Consider the following 17758-nt stretch of genomic DNA (forward strand, 5'->3'; position numbering starts at 1 on the left):
ATGAAAATCCTCTATTGAACGTTTTATTTTTACTTGTGATGTTCAACACCTAATTGTTGAATTTCAATGAGCTAGACTGAATAGTTTTCAAGATAATTGCTTTTAAAATTAGGGCAAATTTTTTGTGACACCCTGTATATGAGAATATAGACAGAGCCATAAGGGTCTCGCTCCTAGTTAGCAGCCATCTTGCGTGTTTCCTATTTAGGTCAGACTGGCTTCCTCCTAAACATTCGCACGCTGGACCTTTAAGTCGAGAGACTTTACTTGCTTTATTCGACCGCATCATATATTCCACGCGTCACAAGCTGTCCTGTGTGTCAGGTGACTGGCTCTGAACTGGAAATCACTCAGGTCCCATTCTGATGTAATATGTGTGAAAGCGAGGCTTTGTGCTGTCATTCACACTGAGGCCGAGCTGAGGCGGCCGGCGGAACACACCCAGGCGGAGGCTGCAGCAGCCGCTGCAGCGAGGGGCAGCCCAGGCTTATTCAGATGAGAACCGGAGTCATTTACATTGCAAATGAAAAGTGCATTTGAAGCCGAGCAACATGCCCTTCAAATAACTTCTGCTGCGGATTCATCCCAGTTCTCCTCCCTCTTAAAATAGTTATAAAAAAAAAAGAGGGAGCGGGGGGTGGGGGCAGCGTGCGGAACATGAAAGAGTCAGCGATCCCACACTGAACATCACCATCGCACTGAATTACTGTCAGCAGAACCTCGTCTCTCACATGCGGCAGCCTGTGTCATCACCATTTTATAGGCAGTTTTGTTCGGGGATTCAACATGTGATTAATTCATTAGAGTTGCTCTCTGTTCCTCCCGCAGGTTAAATTGCTTTGATAATCGTTGATGGAGTGCGTGGATCTTTCTTTTTCTGTTGTGTGCAAGAGGTGTTGCGCTATATACGTGAGAATAGTCATCGTATAAACACAGTTCTTAAAGGCACAGTGTGTAAAATTTGCCGTGATTTATGATTTTTATATTGCTAAAAGCTGTATATACTGCCCTTAGAATCATTAATAAAGGTTTATAATCACAGTACAATCAAAGGTTTTCTTACTCTAAAAACGGTTCTCATATATTTCTAAGAATATGCATGGAGCAGGGTGTCCAACTAAAAATACACACTGAGGCCAAAATGCAAAACTTGGATCAAGCCTCTGTCCAAAATTGATATTTATTGAAAGAATCTTCCTCCAGATAGAACAGTGAATCTTTTTATATGGAGCCCAACAAGGTTTGCCTCAACCTGAATATGGAAGAAACAAAGCTTAAAACTATATAAGAAATAACTTCATATTGTACATGAAAAACTCATCGAAATAAGTACAAATGCAAGTAAAAATTGTGCGCCTTATTTGCAGCCTTCTAATTTAAATTTTAACAGTAACGCTTTTCCACGGGCTGATAATACATTTAAAAATAAAATGTTAATAATAAACCAATTAAGTCCTAATAATGTCTTTTCAATAAACATCCTGTCCTGATTGAGCAGAGTATTCTGGGGTTTGCAGTATTCTCGCTAATAAGTAAAAAAAAAAAAAAAAAAAAAAAAAAAGAAGTAACTTAAGAGACCACTGGGGTGAACTACTCAAAAGCCAACACACTTCTAAGGAAGCCTGGTGTGGACAATCCAACTTGCCTGACAGCACATGTCGTAATCAGGGTGAATGCTCGCATTTTCAAATCAACGAACGAAGAAGAAGATGGACGAGGTATCCAGGTTTGGTTGCGCAGGCCACCATAGTTCACTGGCAAGCTCAGGAGAGGGAGTGTGAGTGAAAGACACTGTAATGTGAAATGTAACCACTTGGTGTTGCTGTTTCTCCTGCCACAGATGCCCTAAATTAAGCATTGAAGAAATTGAAATTTTCATTTATTGATAAAATATAATTGGTATTGTTGTTATCATTACAGGAACATTTTGAAAAGATTCCATATTAGTCTTGAATCTTCCTGAAAACAGTTTTCTCTGTGTGTTTCTCCACAGAAGCCCAGAGAGTCACTCAGATTTGCATCTCAGACAGTGACTATTGAGATGTCAGGAGTGACAGCAGAGGGTGAGAGAGAGGAGAGCAGACGGCCGGCCAGGACAGAGTCATCAAGCACAGCCTGCCCTGCCAAGCCCAACAACAATCCAGGAAGCTGCAGGGGAAAGTAGCTGGGCAGCACCAGGGCTGGAGCTCCTCCACCTGGGAGGAACCCAAGAGGAGGGAAAACACACAGCTACATCTCTTACTGTAAGCCACAAGACAATAGCATAGCAACAGCCAAGCAGAGCTAATGTCTCACAAACCCAGAGGCCTGCAGATGCATGTGCACAAGCTTCCTCAACTGATTTTTTTTTTTTTTTTTTAATGGCGTAGACATAAATATCCACTGATTTTTGTGCTTGCAAAAATCATATCCTGATTTCATAAAGTGAGAAGACTCCTCCTCTGGCATCAGCCCTTATCTCTCTCTGCCAAACACAGCAAGTAAACACATTCTTTAAAGATATTTTTCAAGTTGTACTGTGTGTGTGTGTGTGTGTGTGTGTGTGTGTGTGTGTGTGTGTGTGTGTGTGTGTCTACACTAGACAGCTGCCACATACTTGACCTGGAAGCATTTTTCGTACACCACAAAATTTACTCAATCCAAATATTTCCGCTAAATATTTGCCAGAGAATTTTTTTTTTTTTTTAGAGTTTCAAAAAGTTTGGCTGCATCAGAGGCACACAAACAAATGGAAAAACATGAAAACTATATTATTCTAATATATAGATGCACTCTGGATGAGTTGCGAGGAAAGTCATCTTGTTGAAATATCTAGTTCTGAGCTGGATGGAGCAGTGCACGTTCAGCACCAGGTGTCCAAAAAAGTATTTCCACCACTTTATACATATATACAGCACAATGATGTATGCATCAAGGTTTTTCTGTGTGCATCTATACACCTCGACCCATCAGGGCCCTGAAGTCAGTGAAGAGCATCAGTGAAACAGTGTGCTGACCAACAAAGAATGGAACTTCAGCTGTGAAGCCCTGAATGACTCAACTTCATACTTCACTGTACACTTGATTACCGCAGAACCAATGGATGCAATCCCATTAACTGACGACAGCAGCCAAACCACATTCATTCAGTTTTGCAGCGCAGCATCGTCAGTGACTGTCATGGAGAAGCAGGGGGATGAAGTTACCTCAGGATATCATCCTGGTTGGGCTATTTTCAATGGTTTTGAGCACCAAAGCAGTATCACTGTAAAACAGTCCTGGACGCTGGAGTGCTTGAAAGAGAAAAGAGGCTCTAGATTCAAGCAGGAAATCTAGTTGGAACAAAATTTAACAAAAGTTCCTGCAAGCTTGGAATAGGGCTGGGCGATTATTTTTTTTTCGATTTTTCTTTTCTGAAAACTCGATTTCGATTGTGTGTGTTTAAAAAAAATTAAAAAACAAAAAAAACAATGAAAGACAGTGGAATAAATTACTTCAAATATTCTTATCTTTATTTTTTAGGAAAAATCACAAACAAATTTCCCTATTGGGAATGAAGTGCAACTGAAATATACTGAAAATCCTCCTAGGGTTCAGCAAAATGCATTTACAGTCTTCTTTTTGTTGTTGTTTTACTACTAAAAAGCTTTAGCAAGAGTTCAGTTTAAAACAATGCGACCCATCGAGAGTCATCCACCTTGGCCTTGCGGTGCAGCAGAAGGGCCTGCACTCTCTCTCCCTTGATGTGCAACAGAAAAACAAGGTCTTTTTCCCCTCAGCATGGTCAATGCAGGGGCTCTTCCTCTAAACTGCTGTTTCCCAAACTACATCCGCTGACTTTAAGCAGCCCAGCACAAATCATTTATCAGCCATAACAAATTGCTTGCTTCTATTTCTGGCACTGCCGGTTGTGTTTTTGCATCATACAGTACAACCCTTAAGTCTCCTCGCGCCTCCTGTAGCTGTGCGAGCACTTTGTGATGTCAGCAAACGCACCACGGACAGGCACAGGAGAGAAGACACAGAACAGAACGCCGCGCTGCTGCTTCCTCCACACCAGCCTTGGAAGTTGAGCCGTGCAGCAGTAATGCCAACTAAATGATGCTGGATTCATGAGACGCCACAGCAGCCCTAATAGCAAGAGCGCCGATAAAGATTAAAACAAAAAAAAAAAAAAAAAAAGGGAGTTTTTTGGGTTTCAACATGGTGAATGTGTTTTTCCACACACGACTCAGCCAGCTGCACTTCCTTATCGGACTAATGAGGCAAAGAAAACAAAGTGATGCAATTTTTACATAAGGTCCATGCTAACAAATCAGTATGCCAGCTAAGTTGTGTCTTCCACTGAACAAGATATCTTTCATTCATTATTGATGTTGTGTGAGAGGAGCTTCCCCCTGAAGGCACACTAGGATTCCCAGAGCCAGACTCAGCATCAAAGGCTTCTCTATAATCTCGCCTTCTCTGTTCCCAGCCCTCCACTCCCTGACTCTCCACATTACATGGTCCACCTTACTCATTTACTGCTCTCCCTCGCCGCACCTCTTTAATTATGCTATCACTCCGACTAGATAATATGATAGCAGGGGCACTGCAAGGAGAGCTGCTTCACATTCACTCTTATTTAGAGCAAAATTTCCATACCAGCGCATTGACGCTGCGAGGGTGCTTTGTAAAACCGCATCAGTCTCAGCTTCTCAATTAGGTTCACTTCTGTTTTTCATTGACGGCCTGAGTTTCTGTAGTTTTTTTTATGGTATTTTGTACTATATTTTCTGACACATTATATACTACCAGTCAAAAGTTTGGACACACCTTCTCATGCATTTTTTTTTTTTTTATCTTTGCAACTTTCTACACTGCAGATAAATACTAAAGACATCAAATATATGAACAAGATATAGTATGTCATTATGCAGAAAAGAAAAACATGTTCAATAACTCTAAATATGCTTTTTATGAAAGGTGGCTATTTGGGAGATTTTCAATATAAAACGTGTTTCAGTTATTTTCCACTTCATAGGGTGACTCCAAACATTTGACTGCTAGTGCAAGTATCTTATTTGTATTTATTTGTTGGTTATACTGTTTTACCAATGTATTTGATGAACTGTACCATTAAATTAATAGGGGGAAAAGTGTGTAACTCCATATGGGCTGGTCTTCCATGATCACTTAAATACAAAAACAATCAGTCAATCAATCTTGAGCTAAAATTTTGTCTTTTTTAAACATATAGTCAACACATTTTTGCAATATTCTTTTGCAAAATTTACCAGTGAGTTTAACCATAAAATCAAAGGCAATACTAAACAATACTAACTAAACAATAAACGTAATCTGAACAGAATTAATCTGTCTGACCAGCCACTTTATGATTTTAAACATTGTTAAGGAAAAAAGATAGCTAGTGTATGTCTGTATAGTCCTGCTGTTGGACCACAGCTGTCCACTGTTTCTGCAGTCACTGCATAAATAACCACCATCGTCTATCATGAGACTCATAAACAGCCTGAGCCCACACTCTTACAGCAGCAACACACACAGTATGTGGTCAAAAACGTTTGCCAAACCCCATGGCTTTCAATAATCATTTAGTATCCACAATGTATATAAGTACACAGTGATGGTAAACCTGTGTGGAGTCGACATCACCAGAGTGTTTTCATAGGTCACAGACCATCTCTGGTGTGACTGACGAAAGCAAGGTTGTTAGTATGCAGCTCAAAACCACAACACAGAGAAACACTGTAAAGAAATCACGTCCAGCTCGGGAAATATTTTAAGATGTTGCATACAGTGCTTTATGTGAAAGTGTCCATGTGCAGTAAACAGTTGGAAAAGTATTTTTTCCATGAAAAAAAACTTACTTTGTATAAAATATTAGAGAAAGAACACAATAAATATTCCATTATTTCGTGTTTGCTTATTGTGAGGTAAATTTAAAATGTATTTATTGGTATATTAAAACAAAGCTACAACATAGTTTAAATCTTCAAAACGCGAACTATTCAAAAACCCCTTCTCCGACACTTGAGAGATTGTATGAGTTGAGGTCGTGCACTGAACCAGGACTTGGCACAGAAAAAAAGAAACTTCCTTTCAGAAGCAGAAACTTGCATTTCACTTCAGGGCGTTTTACACAAGTATCCTATCATTTGATATGCACAATTATGCATCACATTATTGGTTTGCTTCAAGGCAGTTTTACCATAATGAAATAATAATAAGGATATAAATTCATATACATATATATATATATATATATATTAGCGAATCCTGCTTAACTGTTTTAGATGTGCTGACTTTTGTTGCATACTAATAATGATCATTTGTAGTGTTCCACAGCAATATCTCTTTCCAAAATACTGTTACATGTAGATCATCCACAGCACTGGAGTTTCACATAAGGTCAACCATCTTCTCTCTATCCAGCTTCACTATTAATCACTGACAATTACCACCACCTTGTACAAGTCTAACACAAGGGAAACTTCTCCTGCAAATACATCACTGATGGATGGGGAAAATCTTGTGAATTTGTTCTCAGCAACTGTGAATAAGGTAGTAGCAAAATCCATATCTCCTGAAAAATTACATACATTACATACATACATACAACTGATTTAAAAGACATGTTTTACACAACTATACTGCTTCACTATATATATGCAATTTGCGTAGCTATGAGATGCATATAATGCTTGAGTTTCATTTATTCAGGTTAACTTTTCAAGGTCTTCTTAAAAAAAAAAAATGATCAGGTAGCGGCACAAAATAAAAGGTCACTGTAAAAACAACGCAACATCAAGTGTGTTGTGAATTCAAACTCATCCTCAAGCAGTTGAAACAGTCAAAGTCTGCAGTGAGTCGCAGCGAGCAGCTACAGTGAAGCTGTTTTATTTAGTACGTCCAAGGTTTCATCCGCAGACATACTGTGCGTCTTTGAGAAGTGAGTGTCTGTGATTGGGCGAGCTGCCCTTCACACTGGGAACACGCGCGCGCCACAGACGCAACTCGTCATATCCTTGAGAGCACTTTGCCACCTGCCGACTGCTTTTGGTCATCACATGACTTCTCACATTTCAGCAGGTTTCCCTGTACAGCGTCAGAGGGTGTGTGTGTGTGCGTGTGTGTGTGTGTGTGTGTGTGTGTGTGTGTGTGTGTGTGTGTGTTGTCGCTCCTTCTGTCAAAAAAATTGACATCTTCCTTTTGTGAGGCGAAAAAAGTGTTTTGCGCGGTGCTGCAAGAAGAGATAAAGGAAGAAAGAAGAAGAGGCGGCCGCTGCTGGTGGACGGATAAACAAACAGACATCTGAGTAATGTAAATGGTGAGAAAAATGAAAATGTATGGCATAATTAAACCCACTTTGATTCGGGCACAAGGCTCGACATGAAAGCGGTGCAGGAAGAGCAGTGATGGAATTAAGGCCCATTATGACTGGAGGCTCACTGGAGGCTCACTGGAGGCTGCAGCAGCTCCACTGCAGCCTTTGATATCCGCCACGCTCATTAATATTGCAGCGTACAGCTCAAGTCTTAATCACCACATCCACCCGCGTGCCGAGCGCCGGTACACTGAGAGGACACACACACACACACACACACACACACACACACACACACACACACACCCTCTCAGAATGTAAAAGTTGCGGACCTTCTTAAACGTGACTTTGAAATCCCCGCTGACGGCGTGTCAGTCTGCGCACACACACACACACACACACACACACACACCCTCTCTCTCTCTCTCTCTCTCTCTCTCTCTCTCTCTCTCTCTCTCTCTCTCTCTCTCTCTCTCTCTTCCTGATGCCATTTCATAGAGGACAATGCGGCGGCGCGCATACAAGTGGCTTCATTTAAAAAAGGATTCACACATGAACATCTACTCGGGAGTTGGATCCAGTGCACCGGGTTCGGCGCGAGGAAAGGATGAGGTGGGGTGAGGGTAGGAGTATGGGTGTGGGAGGGGGAGGGGGAGGGAGGAGGGAAACATCAAAGGGTTTAAAGTGGCGCCATGAAAGGCATGGGAAATGAGCTTTTGAAAAGCGAGAGGCAGCGGCGGAGCCTGCAGCAGCAGAGGAGCCTCTCGCTGACTCCCAGGTACTCCCAAAGCCGCGCGCCCCACCGGCGTCAGCAGCGAGGAGGAGGGTTGGGGGTGGGGAGGGGGTGCTCCAACCTCTTTTTTCATCATGCAGTGTGTGTGTGTGTGTGTGTGTGTGCGCGCGCGCGCGGATCGAGTCTTGTTTTCCAACCTCCAGCCCGAATGTGGCTTTTGTCTATCAGCTGGTTATTCACCGCGTCCCACTGATGTGCTGCTGCTGCTGCTGCTGCTGCTGCTGCTGCGATCATCGTCATCCTCCATCTGACGTGAAACCTACACCGCTGCATCGGTGCTGGTGTTGCGCGTCTGTTGAAAAAGCCCCTTAAAATGCTTCAGCTTCAGCTCACTGTTGCTGGACTGTTTACAACTGGTCACATTCCAACAGGTGCGAGTACCATCTACATCCCCTGTCAATCAACACTACCATCATCATCATCATCATCGTCGTCATCATCATCACTATCAGCATCACCTCAATGCAAAACGTCCAACCCTAAAACTAACCGTGCGGATCAGCCACGACATGAAGTGTCTTGTCAAAACAAACAAGGACTCTTCATCATCATTATCATCATCATCATCATCATCACTCAGCGGGATGTCCGCTGTCACGCAACTTCTCCGCCCCAGCTTTTTTGTTTGTTTGTTTGTTTGTTTTAATCCGATTCCCCTCCACCGAGAATCCGATCACCGCTGCAACGGAAAACTTACCCGCATTCTGCGGTTCTTCGCAACATCCTCGTGGTCCAACTTGTATCCTGAGTTGGTGCTCCTCGCGCCCCGGGAGCGCGCGACCTTTTGGCCGGTGTTGGTGGGGGTAAGAGGGTGGGGGTGTTGCGGTAACCGAGTGAGGGGAACAGCCGCTACTTCCTCTCCGGCGGGCGGGCGGTGAAGGTGAAGTACTGTCGGGGTCGGAGGGCGGTGGAGGTTGAGGTGGAGGAGGAGGAGGAGGAGGAGGAGGGAGAGGAGGAGGTGGGGGGTCCGAGCCGTCAGCGCGCAGCCGCCCTCGCAGCACAAAAAAAACAACAACCGAGCGCTTTATTTGGCGCGGGTTGCGCGCGCGCGCAGGGGTCTGTGAACCCCCGCGTGACGCGGGCGCTCGCTGAACTGACACTGTTTAACCGCGTGACACGAGTGTTTGCGTGGCGCTGCACCCGACCCGCCCGCACCGGCGACGGTGAGTGTGATGGAGCGGGAACCGGAGTGATCACACACACACACACACACACACACACACACACACACACACACACACACACACACACACAGTCTCCGGCTGGGATCAAATCTCTCCGTGTTAATAAGAGAAAGACGCGCTGTTTTAAGCGGATCAAGTGCAGTTGATATTATTCAGCATTTACAATAGTTGAATAGTAACAAATTAGGCATTTAAAAACTGTCCAGTGGAGAGATAAAAAACTGTCCAGTGGAGAGAGTCCGCAGTTAAGTGTGAGTTGAGAATTTGCATTGTTGTTGTTGTTTTTTTTCCAGCCAAAAAAATTATTTTCAGTGAACTGAAGTGAAATCAATCTCATAAAAATATGAAATGTGAGCCGAGACTATATTCAGTTGATTGTATTCACATTTATATATGCTATCCATCTGTCCATCGTCTATTAGCAGTTATCCTGCACTCAGGATCAGATGTGTCTGTAAGTTTTATGCTTTTTTTTTTCTGAAATAAAATAAATAAATAAAATGCAACTTTATCTTTAAAATGCTGAAATTAGTGTTGTGTGTGCGCGCGCGCGCTCACGCACAGTTTATTAGTTCAAAGTTAGTGGACAACACAGCAGCTCATGGCCAGAGTCATGTTGGGTTATTCACATCATTCTGAAGATTATCTCCTGTTTTCAAAGCCTGTTTAGTCTTGTGCTGGCAGCTTTGCATTCAAATGTGATAAAGTGGTGAGGGTGGGGGTTACGTCATGCATGGTATAGAATGACCCAGTTACTGGAACATCACTGAGACTCCACACAATTTTTGTTTTTTTCCTCCAACTGCAGCTCATGTTTAGTCTGCTAGAAATGTGAAGCACTTACATAACACTTGCAAAACCATTTAACAAACTAAAACATGTCACTCACGCAGTATTTGTTAGACACCTTGCTTTCACTGCTTAGGAGCTTTAGGCAAAATGTTCTGTTGCTTGTTGAGACAAAGGTTTTAAGCGGCCAGTGAAGTTGGCAGCAACTCAGTGTGTCTGGGCACGTAGACATGGTGGAGAAGACAAGTGGCTGATGTTCAAACTGAGCCTCAGAGTTTGGGAGAAAAGGGATTTCAGTGACTTTTGGACGTGGCCTGGTTGTTGGTGCCAGGATTTGATTGGGATTTTCATGCACGACTACCTCTCGGGTTTACAGAGAATGAAACATTTCCAGTGAGCTGCATGCGTGGAGGAAAATACCTTGTTTTTGTCAGGAGCCAGGGGACAGACGGACGGATGGACAGACTGCTTGGAGACGATAGAAAGGCAACAGGAACTAAAATAACAACCAAGCTCTGCAGAACAGCATCTCTGAGCACCTCCAACCCTGACGTAGTGCACATACCCACCAACCACGTCAGCTATTGAACAGCTACACCACCAGTCAACAGTTGGGACGCACCTTCTCATGCAATTATTTAATTTTCATCATTACGACTTTCTACACTGGAGGTAGATACTGAAGACATCAAATATATGAGCAAGATATATGTATCTATGCAGCAAGAAAAACATGTTCAATAACTCTAAATATGCTTTTTATGAAAGGTGGCTATTTTGAAGGATTTAAATGTAAAACGTGTTATTTTACACTTTTGTTTTTTCCTACATAACATGTGTGGTCATACGAAGTTTGGATGCATTCAGTGAGAAACTGCGACGTCAATTTTATCTGTGAAGGTTCTCACTCATCCAGGTCATCTTAAGGTAGAAGGGGTTGAGTTAGGGCAACTAGACTTTTAATACAATACAGCAATACGCAACTAAAATTGAGTATTGCCCCTTTAAACTTGAAAACAAGCCGCACAGACTGTGCTCGTTAGACCCCGAGCACCAGGCTTATTGCACATCTTCATTTATGTTCTTCACCACGTTGTCTTTATCTCAATGTTTTTTTTTTCATTTTTCCTTCCCATCATTACTTCCATGAGCCGTCTTTTTGGTAATGCAATCAGTGTGTAGCCGAGTGACTGTGTGCTGCTGGCTCTGAGAAGAGAATCTCCAGCTGTAAACATGTGCTTTTTGATTTGAAGGATTGTGCCACAGCTCAGCACATCATTAAAACTGTTTCTTCAAGCTGTGAAAACTATTCCCTCACTCCTAACGTGGTGTACTCTCATTTTTGGCAGCCACTGACAAAAACAACTTGTAAAGTAACATATAATAATAATAAGACTTTGTTAAAGCTCAGTCTAATGCCAAACATGTAAGAGACACAGTGTTGCATGGGCCTGTGTGTTAGTGTCACATATCCCTCTGCTTGTCAACATCCTGAGTGATCATCCTACTTAAACCCCGACCTAAGTTCAGCAAAAATTGTCTCAGACTTACATGTTGATTTAGACGCTTGATTTACACACATAGTTAAAATTGGACTTAAATCACAATGGAAAAAAGCAGACTGTTGACACTGAGACAACAGATTACTGCAATGACCAAGAACCTGTTTGTATCTAATTTCATTTAATCATAAACCATCCTGTCTTGCCAGCTCAACATGCAGTCAGATCCATCTACTGTGATTAGATTTCAATCACAGCCAACAGTGAATTTCTTTAAGTCCCAGTATTAAGTTATCATTTTAATGATTAAGTGTGTAATATCTGGAGATTTTGAAGAAGAAACAGCGACATCAAGTGGTTACATTTTAGAATGCAGTGTCTTTCATGCTCCCTCCCCCTCCCGAGTTTGCCAGTGAACTACGGTGGCATGCGTAACCAAACCTGGATACCATGTCCACCTTCTTCTTCGTTGGTTTATTTGAGGATGTGAGCGTTCACCCTGATAACTCAATGCCCGGCTTGGGTTGTCCACACCAGGCTTCCTTAGAAATATGGTGGCACAAGATGGCAGTTAACTGGGAGCAAGACCCTCATGTGTGTGTGTGTGTGTGTGTGTGTGTGTGTGTGTGTGTGTATACATACATGTGTATATATATACATATATATATATATATATATATATATATATATATATATACATGTATGTATGTATATATATATAAGAACCATTCTAAGGGTAGGAAAACCAAATAAATTTTATTGTACTGCAATTATACACTTTTATTAATGTATTTATGGGCAGTAATGTTATGCTTTTACCAATATATAAAGACATAAATCTAGCCAAATATTACACACTGGACCTTTAAACATATATTTGATATTTGTGATTACATATTTGTAAAGTTATTTTTAAAACCAATAAATACAAATGCAAAACACAGGTACAATCCTTATACTAAGGACACCACTGTGTTGAATTCTTTTGTTCAGATGCACAGGATCATTGGTGTAATACATTTGGAGCAGCGTAACGTCGCTGCTGCCGCCCCACGTCACCGGGGAGCTGCTCCAATAGCCACCATGCTGCCATCGTTACACTCTGAAACACTGCCGGCACCAGCAACACACACTTTATATATTGCAGCGTTTGCCATCAAGTTCCTAATATTCTTCCCACCCACCCCCACTCCCTCCCTTCAGTGGCGGGAGATGATGTCGTTATCAGCGCTAAGGGCTGAGTGTGCATTCCTCTCACCCGAGATATTATCTGCGGCCTCGTCTGCCGACAGCAGGAGAAAGCAGAGCGATGGCAGCGCCGGCCGGGGAAACTCCTCTTTCTGACACCGTATCAACCCGCCGCACCTTATCGCTCCCATCCGCTGCTGAGCCAGACCATTACCAGAGTGGCTTTATTCACCCAGCACCGACACTCAATTAGTCTCTGCACCCTCTGCCTCAGCTGATGCTCAATGGTGGTGGTGAAGGGGGGATCCACAGCAAGAAAGACTGCAGAAGACTTGACCCACATCACCAGATGGAAGCTGGCTGGGTTTTCAATGGGATCCACTCAGCAGCTCACCACTTTTCCTTTGCCAGGATGGGAAGTTCTCCAATGATGTGCGTTTTTGTTGTAAATGAAAGCACAAAGGTATGAATGAAAAGGGATAAACCCGTTCCATCGCATGCCTCCCTCCTTTTTTATTTGAAGCTCATCTCTCCATGATTTGCAGTACTACAGAATTGTGCAAATAACGTTCCGTGTTAAACAAAGGTCACTCTCAGAAAGTGTTCAAAAGTTCTTTTCAAAACAAGTATCGCATTAGAAGAGTTTGTATGTTTACTGTAAAAAGAGCTGTAAAGGTATTAAAAGATGTTGTGTATCTGTTATGGGGTAAAATTATGGAACAACATCGATATACAATGAAAGATGTGTAACTCATTAATGGTTTTTAAAACAGTCTGTGCCGATATCTTTGAGGAATATAAGCAGCAAAAAAAAACTTTTTTTTCGTCTATATTATTATTTGAATTTATATATTTTCTTGTTTCAAATTTTTTTTGTCAGAAGAAAGTCGTTCATTATTCTTATTATTAGTAGTAGTAGAGGTAGTAGTAGTATTAGTATTATTATTTGTAGGTGAGGCGTATATAAGCATTTAGCTTCTCTCAGCGTGTTCAGTCAAAGAAAGATGTACAGTCAGTTGACTTAAAACCATCCTGAATTGTTGTTTCTGTGCTTTCAAAATTACTGGATAAATTCAATCAATCAACTAATCAATGAATCAATCAATAAAGACTGTATTTTAAATTTACTTGCAAAAACAAGTCTTTAAATATTTTACGAAAGCAAAAGAAAAAAAAAATGAGGCTGTCCACTGAGCACTCCAGGATTTCTAATGCATTGGTGGAAGCCTCCCAAGGTGTGGACAATCCAGCCCCACTGACATTGCATTCCGTATCTAGTATGAACGCTCGAGTCCTCAAATAAACCAACAAAGAGGAATCTGGATAAGGTACACAAGTTTGTGTGCGCAGGCCACCGCAGTTCACGGGGAAGCTTGGGAGAGGGAGGGTGAGAGGGTGAGCGCTGCAATCTAAAACGAAAACACTTGATGTCGCTGTTTCTTCTCAAACCTCTAAATAGGGCACATTTAACCCTTTTTTCTCAAACTAAGTTTGAGGGAAAAAAATACTTACCTGTGAAAAGAAGGTTTGTCCCTGCCACAATCACATGAACCAGAAACTGACTTTTTAAAAGGTTCACACCAGCTTTACATGTAAAGTACCCTGACACTGCTCTTATATGTAGAGATGGAGCCTGAACAATTTTAATCCATGACACAAAGAGAAGACAAGGTGGCTAATAAATGCTGTCATGTTCCATGTCTTTCTCAACAATGGGTCCTGTCATAACAACCTATGAACTGTGGACGGTCAAGATTCCTACTTCCTAATTTGGAAATTGCGGCTTCAAAGATCAAACGGAATGCACTTTTATTAAAGATCCTAAGTTCAGCTTGTATTTTTGTAGGTTATAGTCGCAAGAGAGATTCACTGACTTCACTTTAAAGCGGAAGAACAGCTTCAACTGTTGAGTTGTCGCTATCCACAAGGACCTGGCAGAGTGAATGTTTTCGACCTCGGTGACAAGGTGCTTCCATGACCAGCCTGATTACATAAAGAGCATCTGCTGAGGCTAATATGTCGCAGTTCTTCTGCTTCGGATCGACGTCCGCACTCTGGCCCGTCTATGTTACGCCCAACGCACTCTCGTCGTCACCGTCGGTTCATCTTCTCCTCGCAGCCAAACCCCCTGTGCTCCGTTTCTTCTCGCAGCGCATATTTACCAAGATTGCATCTTTTTTTGAGGAATGTCGAGCTTGTAACTGAGGCCCTAATGCGTGTCGTATCTCAGCGTGATGGACACTGATGGCACACCGCAGTCTGCACACCGAGTTTTTCATTATTGCGCTGCAGTTAGTTCCTCGCAGTCACTGACAAAATCTGTGCGGACGAGTGTGTTCATCTGTGTAGGGTTTGTGTGTGTGTGCACGCGTATGTGTGTGTTTGTATATGATTATGACCTTGAAGCAACCACGATGGTTACTTGAGTACTAAAAACAGAACTTGTCACAAATGAATTTTCAGCGATCGGAAAGCATTTTTATTTTGTGTAAGGAAAAGACATTCTCTTGGTTATTTCTCAGATTAATACTTATTGATGTCACCTTATTTTTGGCAGTCGTGACCAAGCCAGTTTTTTTTTTTTTTTTATGAAGGAACCGCTTCCCTTTCACTCAACTACAGTGCAACTTAGTTCCTAAAATACCACACTGTGTTGAAGTGGGTGTGTGTCTGCACTTTTAAAGAAGTTTTGCGCAGAGAAAGAAAGAGATGGGTTGGGATACTAATTTTGACATGTGCGTCTACAGACAGACCTGGCAGCCAATCGGGAACTGCCCATTGGTCCGACCTCCCATTAGGGTTACGGTTAGGGGAGGCTGGAGGGTGGACCAATGCCATGCTCCCTGTCAATTTTGGGCCCTCTGACTAAACCATATCAGGTTAGGCATGATGCCAAAAGGCGAAGCTCTCGATTTACCGGTCGATCTACGTTCCCAATCACCGAGAGAACAAGATTGCAGATCTTGGGGCTAGGGCACCCTTGTGCACAGGGTGAGGAGCTGGGTCACCCTTAGGGGCAGAGTGAGTAGCTCAGTTACCCGGGAGGAGCTTGGAGTAGAGCCGCTGCTCCTCCACATGGAGAGGAGCCAGCTGAGGTGGCTCGGGCATCTGTTTGGGATGCCTCCTGGACTCCTCCCTGGGGAGGTGTTTCGGACATGCAGGAGGAGACCCTGAGGAAGACCCAGGACGCGCTGGAGGAACTAGGTTTCTCGGCTGGCCTGGGAACGTCTTAGGGTCCCACTGGATGAGCTGGAGGAGGAGACTGGGGCCAGGGAAGTCTGGGCGTCTCTGCTGAGAATGTTGCCCCCACGATCCAACTCCGGATACAGCGGTAGAAGAAGAAGTAGAAGAAGAAGAAGAAGAAGAAGAAGAAGAAGGAACGCTATTGAGGTTTGCCACATTAGGCTGGGTCAGTGCCAGCGACTGCAATATATTAATAATAAGACATGGCTGTTAATTCTTTCACAACCCTTACACAATATATTTGAAATGCTGCAGGCTTGGCAGGTGCTTCCACTTCATGTCATCATTATGATAACATTAAATCTATAGTGAAAATTACAGAAAAGCAGAACTGTTGAACGAGTGCGTGTTAACGGGCAGTCCCCTCGCTCCCCTGGGATTCCCCATCAATCATCGGTGTTGAGATGTAGTGTTATTTGTGTGGCGGGTGGTGTTTATCTCACACACACTGGCCACAGATCGATGCCCTCTTTGTCCCAATGCTCAGGGGGCTCTTTCTGTCCATTGATTGGCGGAGAGAGAAGGGTTGCCAGGTCTGTGCCGGCCGGGGGAGGAAATCATTATTGAGCTCATGTGAGGGGATAAACTGCAGCTCATCCTGGCTTAGTGGACATGTATACAGTGGAGAGGAAAAGCTCATCAACTCACAGTGAGTCACACAGTTGACAGGAAAAGGGGCCAATTACAACAGAGCCGCCCGCTCCAAGTGCAACCATCAGTAGAAAGGTCTGAGAGCTAAAAGTGGGAAGTGCTGCTCAGCATTTCAAGGTAGAAATAATACAATCTAATAATCAATCGATCAATCAATCAATTGGCTTTTATTCGTAAGGTGTTAGATCACAGACAAAGGTGCCTCAAAGCGCTTTGCAAAATGGAGCAATCAATAACACCAGAGGCAACACTAATAGAGAGGAGAGTCAGAGTCGTTTCTGTTGATCTGTGCCTCAAAGTAGCTGCGAGATGCGCAATGTCTACTCTATCGCTGTATGTATTGGCAAATGCACTGTGAGACTGCACTCTATTTGACCTAATACACTTTATGGAGCACTATACTCTTACACGTTTAATTAGGAGTTATAGTCTTTATGGTAGCGTGCTATTTATATTTATCGTATTCTTCATTATATAGATCATGCTATTTATATTAATATCGATATACAATATGAATTTATGATGTGTGATTGTGTCATTGTATGTTTTTTATGTTTTACTTTACGTAGTCCAATGAGCTGCAACCCCATTTGCTTTTTGGGCCATGAAATAAACTGAACTGAGAACTGAAGCCATCAAAGCAGCAAGACAGTAGGACAGCGTCTAAAGTCACAAGGTAGAGTCACATACATCTACAATGTGAGGGAATTCAATCTGAGCCACCTTGTAAAGTTTTGGACACCTGGTGCATTTGTGATGTGCAGCGTGCTGAGAATCAGTCTAGCGTAGCGTCTCACAGGGTCTCCATGTCATCGTTGCCACCTTTCACTCCACATGGATGAAGGTCAATGTTCACTCTGAGCTGTTATTATTCCTATCGACACCAAACAGACAGCAGAGGAGCATCTATCTGCGTTAGAGCTCACAGCTCAGGGGGGCTATTGAAGGGTCAAGCTGAGGGCAGCCCAGGAGACAATGACATCTCACTCATGATGACACAACGCAATACAGTTGGCTGAAAATGGCTTTCTTATCACGAAAGGATGTCAGATGTCGGACGTCGTCGTGACAGCGATATGAAAACGAAGCGCTGCCCACAGCC

General features: G+C 42.9%; 1 protein-coding gene and 1 long non-coding RNA gene across 2 annotated transcripts in view; one reads left to right on the top strand and one right to left on the bottom strand.

The window, feature by feature from the left end:
- Positions 1-9023, bottom strand: part of LOC142905010 (retinoic acid receptor beta-like) — a 149653-nt gene extending 140630 nt beyond the window's left edge. Inside the window, exon 1 of the mRNA XM_076051466.1 lies at positions 8797-9023. The gene's annotated coding sequence lies outside the window, so the exon portion shown is untranslated. The remainder of the gene's footprint in view (positions 1-8796) is intronic.
- Positions 1-17758, top strand: part of LOC142905030 (uncharacterized) — a 97598-nt gene that overhangs the window by 11486 nt on the left and 68354 nt on the right. The window lies entirely within an intron of this gene.

Source organism: Nelusetta ayraudi, unplaced genomic scaffold (assembly GCF_046127955.1).
Source record: "Nelusetta ayraudi isolate G7.1 ecotype Tasmania unplaced genomic scaffold, CSIRO-AGI_Nayr_v1 ptg000135l, whole genome shotgun sequence".
NCBI lineage: Eukaryota > Metazoa > Chordata > Actinopteri > Tetraodontiformes > Monacanthidae > Nelusetta > Nelusetta ayraudi.